Genomic DNA, 6334 nt, shown 5'->3' with positions numbered 1-6334 from the left:
TGGGACTACAGGTGCCCACCATCATGCCCTGCTAATTTTTTGTATTTTTAGTAGAGACAGGTTTCACTGTCTTAGCCAGGATGGTCTTGATCTCCTGACCTCGTGATCCACTGCCTCGGCCTCCCAAAGTGCTGGGATTACAGGCGTGAGCCACTGCACCCGGCAAGAATTTATTTCTTATACTAACAGGTATATGAAAATGTACTCAATGTCACTAATAACTGGGAAAATACAAATCAAAATCATAAAATATTATGGGATAAAATGTGATGTTCTGATACATGTGTGCACTATGGAATTATTAAATCAAACTAATTAACATTTCATCATCTCACATACTTATCATTTTCTGTGGTGAGAACATTTGAGATTTATTCTCTTGGCAATTTGGAAAGATCCAATACGCTATTATTAACTATAGTCACTATGCTGTGCAATAAATCTCAAAAGCTTATTCCTCTTAACTGAAACCTACTACCCTGTGACATGTGGGGAACATCTCTCTATTCCCCACCCCCAGTCCCTAATGGTTGAATACGCAATGGGGAAAAAATAGTTTTTCCAATAAATGGTGTTGGGAAAATTGTATATCCACATGCAGAAGAATAAAATTGGATCCCTATCTCATACCATATGTAAAAACCAACTGAAAACCGATTAAAAACTTAAAACTATAAAACTACTAAAAGAAAACATGGGAGAAAGCTTCAAAATGTTGGTCTGGGCAATAAAATTTGGATTTGTGCAGCAACAGTGAAAATAAACAAATGAAATTGCATAAAATAAAAAAAGTTTCTGCACAGCAAAGGAAACAATTAATGAAGTAAAGAGACAACTTACAGATTGGGAGAAGATGTTTCCAAACTATTGTTGGGGCTCAGAAACGGATCCCCTAAAATATGGTGATGTGACAGGTGGAACTAAAGAAGCCTCAAGCTCTCTCTGACCTCTTCAACCCCTGTTTCTTAATCCTCTGTTTTCCCAGAGCACAGAAGGAAGTTGTTCTCTGAAGTTCCTTTATTTGCTTTAAGTTCAGACTCACCAAATAAGGAAACAGCTACTTCTGGTGCCTTCCATGGGTTTTCATTAACTGAAGTCATATTGCAGGAAAAAGAATGAAGTCTCTTAACACACCTGGATAGATTTTTCTCACAAACCATTGTCTTCTCTGCAAGCCCAATAGACTTTGTCCCAGCCCACTTGTGTGATCTTCACCCCATTAAGTTCTCCCCAAATTATTTACTATTCCCCCCAAATCATCCACACTTCTCTATCTCCCTTTCCCCTAAGAACAAGGGTATTTCACCATCTATACCCTATTGGTGGGGTGATGACTCTGTGATTCTCTCCATGCATTTTTACAGATTTGTTTGCCATTTATCCTATTAAGCTGCCTCTGTCAATTGATTTTTAGCAAAACTTCAGAGGGGGAGAAGTTTTACTTTGGGTGCTAACTGTATATTCAACAAGGGGTTAATATTCAAACTAAACTATATAAGGAACTCGAACAACTCAAAAGCAAGAAAACAAATAAACCTGATTTTAAAATGGGCAAAGCACCCAAATAGACCTTTCTCAAAATGGGAAATACAAATGGCCTAATGCTATAGAAAAAAAAAATAAGCCTCAGTATCACTAATCATTTAGAGAAATGGAAATTAAAACCACAATTAGATAGCACCTCATACCTTTTAGAATGTTTGCATTCTCACCCATTCTGTTCTGAGGGAAAAATTATGTTTCATATTATCTTTTCAAATGCAAGAATCTGTTCATTCAGTTTCTCTTTTAAATCTTTCTCCAGTGTAATTGCTTTGTTTGCAATTCAGTGTTTCCATATGAAGATGTCTAGGTGAAGACTAGGGATTAGGTAGCTCCAGATGATACAGTAACTGGTGATCAGAAACCCCAGGTGGTTACTATCATTGAGGTTCAAGACCGTTGGTTGCCTAGATTTACATATTACTGTTCTCAGCAGAGCAGCTTAATAATGACCTTAACTTTCAGAGTGGGAACAAATTCAGGCCTGAGATATTTCTCTGCAGTGATTGGCAGCCCTTAGAGAAATTCCCATACCTTCAGCTTTGCCTTTAATGCAGAATTTTGAAAAATTTAAAAAGCTATATCTGGATTAATTTGGGTTGGTGGAAAGATCCCAGGGATGCTTTCCATGGGTAGTGTTCCCAGATGTAGTAAACAAAAATAGAGTATAACTAGGGTTATATTTAAATTTCAGATAAACTGCAAATCATCTTCTATATAGTATATTCCATATTACATTTGGGACATACTGACAAAAGTTCTTTGCTTGGGAAAACTTTAGTCAGCCTTCTAAATCTTTGGCTAGTCCCATGTGTGGATTTCCTTATACAATTCAGTTTTAGCAAATAACCCTGCTAAGGTAGTTTAGCAAGAACCACCCATCCTTGATATCTGATCACTCTGGATATCTGATCAGGTTCCTCACCCACCATCCTCCAGGTATGTCTGTTCACCCTGACCTGTCTTCTGCACGAATCCTGTGGGGTTGCTTTAGCCAGATTCCCCCTTATGCCTAATGTTCCTGTTAGCAATTTTCCATCCACTGACTCCCACACTGGTCCTTGGCTATACACTTCCACTTAACCATGTTGTATTTGGAGTTGGCCCAATATCTCTCCCTCACTGCAAAACCTCATTACAGGGGTCCCTTTACCTATCCCGAAGGTCCTGACTAAAGCCTTGCTAACAGTGCTTTAATAAGTATCATTGAATAGTTTTTAAAAATAATATACTACAAAAAACCTTTTATCTGAAATTCATTTTTTTCTTTTTTTTTTGAGATGGAGTCTTGCTCAGTCACCCAGGCTGGAGTGCAGTGGCGCGATCTCGGCTCACTGCAGCCACCCTGTTTTGGCTTCAAGCGATTCTTCTGCCTCAGCCTCCCGAGTAGCTGGGGCTACAAGCGCATGCCACCACACCCAGCTAATTTCTTTCTTTTTTTTTTGTATTTTTAGTAAGGATGGGTTTCACCGTGTTGGTCAGGATGGTTTTGATCTCCTGACCTCATGATCTGTCCACTTTGGGCTCCTAAAGTGCTGGGATTACAGGTGTGAGCCACCATGCCCGACCTGAAATTTAAATTTAAGTACACGACCTGTATTTTGTCTGGCAATGCTACCTGAAAACTGGCTTTACTCCCCTCATTCCTTTTTTTTTTAATTTTTTTTTTTTTTTAATTTCGGAAACTGGGAGAAAAAAAAAAACTCCAATAGACATCATTCCAGCCTTTAGTATCAGTAGGTGGCGCTGTGGAGTACTGCCGTGTTGCTGCTGGGCCTCCTATCAGGCTGGATCAGGAAAGCCATGTAAGTTTGGGGTAAATCCTTCAGCTCTTTTTCCTAGAGCACCAAATTATGTGATGCACAAAGTCTAGTAGATATTAAGTACTAAGCACATTAAAACATTTGTTTTCCCTTTTTGATATGATTATCATTTAATTTTAAACAAATATAATTTGTTACATCTAAATATGATGTATTATATATTATATAAAAAATACACAATGCATAACAATTATATATTTATAAACTCTAATCCCAAATCTGGGAATTTGTTCTATATTCTGGAAGTATATAATCTAGGAGTGTTCTATAAGTACTTCTCCCTTTTCATTGGAATACACAATTCAATCAGCTGTAAAAAAGTCTTTTTTTTTCTCATCAATAAATGAATTTTACTCAGGATTATCTCCAGCTGCTTAGCTGCAGCTGAATAAGTTCCACAGGACTACAGTTCACTGTCAGTTGCACAATACCAGGAATGGGGGAAGGGTTGGAATTTGGGCCCAGATGCTGGCAGCACCTGGGTCTAGGGTCAAACAGGGGCACCCCGAAGGCTGTGACCTTTCTGTCATATTTGGCTTAAAAACCAAGCAATGGCAATAAAGCATTATTTGTGTTGCTTCGTATTTTCTAATTCTTAAAATCCATTTTCTCTAATTTATATCCCAAATAGAGAAACAGCTTTGCCCAAGCATCAGCTAGTATTTTTCAAGACTTGAAGAAAACAAACAACAACAACAAACAAAGCAAAAATATTCACAGTTTAGCAGATACAAGAGGCTCCTAATTTTCTCTTCAACATTAACAAACCAAGGTCATAGTTCGGAAATTACTACCCAGAACATTTTATCATTACATAATAACCACTTTTTAAAATTAACATAGAGTGATGGAAAAGGGTTTGCTTTAAAACAACTATTTCAGTAAGACTGCTTCATATAAAACATTGGGCAAGACATTCTAACTTTTTTATAATTTTTAAGAGTGCATTTCAAACAGTGCTATGGTATTACTGGACGCTTGGGATGAGGTTGGAGCCAACATTTCTCATCGCTGATTTCTATACCACTAAATATTTCCCTCAGTTGGCAAGTTATCAGCATATTTTGTGACTTTTAATTATTCTTAATGGAAAGACACTTCGGTATACACTGGAAATCTCAGAAAATTTCTTTTTTCCTTAAGCTTAATTAAAATGTTTACTTTTCAGTAAAATTTGAAGCTTGAGTAATGTTCATGCCTGCTTTTCATTGAAGTAGAATGAAAAGGTTGTACAATAAAATATTATTTTCATGAAATTACTTCTAGTATAATTCTGAGTAAATACTCTGAAAGGCAGCGAACTGTAAATATATTACAGCTATCTCTCATTCTTCAGGGTGGGTCTCAATTATGTGAAAGATGATTGGCTTTCTGTTTTACGTAACAGTCATTTTGAAAACACTTTAAAACTGTCCAGTGAAGTGTGATGGCTAATTTTACACGTCATCTTGATGGAGATAAGGTATACTCAACAGGGAGAACATTATCTCTGGATGTGTCTATGAGGGCTTTTCTGAAAGAGATTGGTGTTGTAATCACTAAGCTGTGTAAAGATGATCTACCTTCACCAGTGTTGGCAGGCATCATCCAATTCGTGCAGGCCCTGCCCAAACAGAGCAAAAAGTCAGGTAGGGTAAATTCATTCTCTTCTAAAGCTAGGGCATTCATTTCTTCCTACTCTCAGACATTGGAGTTCCCCAGTTTCCCAGACTTTTGGCCTTACACTGAGAATTATGCTTTGTTTGATTTAGGCATATTTTAATAATACTTCACGTATTAGTCATGAAGACATTTCCTGGTTCTAAGGCCCTGGACTCAGACTGGATTACAACACTGGCTTTCCTCGTTCTCTAGCTTGCAGAAGAGAATACTAGGAAGCTTGTACTTCCTACATAAATAAGAAGAGGAAACGAAATCTCTGGTTTATAAACTATGTAACCAACCACAATTCACAAAGATTCCATAATTTCCTTGGCAGGAGGCTAAGATCTAAAGCCCAATATGATTGTGCTCCTCTTATCAGTTTTCTGCAAACAAAAGAGTATACAACTAAAATAGAGCTTTGTTAAAATAACGTTGATTCATTTGTATGAAATATCAGATCACAGAAAAAACATATTTTTATAAAATATGAGTTCTGTCATATTGGCTTATGGGAAAATTAGGTTGTTTTTTCCAAATAACAAAAAGCCGGAGCAAGCTGCCAGTGCTCCTGCAACACTTCTAACCAGAAAGCCTTATCTGACTTTTATGAAGTTCAGCATAATGCCCAAACTGCATATTTCAAACTCTTGCCATCAGATTCACCTGAGAAGACAAAAGATACATTGCCTCTGAACCTACAGTCCCAGAGCACCCGACATGAACTTGCTTACATCCAAGGCGGAGCAGCTTCTTATGTAGTGAATTCCCAAAGCGTTGCTGAAATTATGAACAGTGCCCTGCCTCATACTGACAAGTGAAACTTTCATCTCTGGTTGCCCAAAAATGTCTAATGAAGCTATAGCATCACTACAAGTTGGAATAGACACTTAATCCAGATCAAAAAGATATAGATAAAAATGAACTGAGTGCAAAGTCAAAAGATAAGAATAAATATGCCCCCCCCCCCAAAAAAGATCCTGACTAAATCCTTGGCAATGATATTAGAGATTCCTTGCAAAACTCCAAGGAATAAAACAAGAAACCATAAAGACAGATGGAGATCCACATGTTACAGTAAATCATATAAACAACGAAGAGATGGTAGTCAATTGTGTAAGAATTGTGAAGTTTTGGGTCCAAACAGAATTATGAAATGAAATAACTATCCAATTAACACAGGAAATAATATGAACAATGGGGTTAGAGAGCAGAGGTTAATGTAAGAGATGTTTCCAAAAGTAATGATGTTGTCATGGAAGTTGGCAGATGATGAAACTATCAGGCATGTAAAACTGATCATGAAGATGTTCCAAGGAAATTACTCT

The sequence above is a fragment of the Colobus angolensis genome, unplaced genomic scaffold (genome assembly GCF_000951035.1).
Source record: "Colobus angolensis palliatus isolate OR3802 unplaced genomic scaffold, Cang.pa_1.0 Scaffold11, whole genome shotgun sequence".
NCBI lineage: Eukaryota > Metazoa > Chordata > Mammalia > Primates > Cercopithecidae > Colobus > Colobus angolensis.
The sequence above is the reverse complement of the archived record's forward strand: the minus strand, read 5'-3'. Positions refer to the sequence as shown.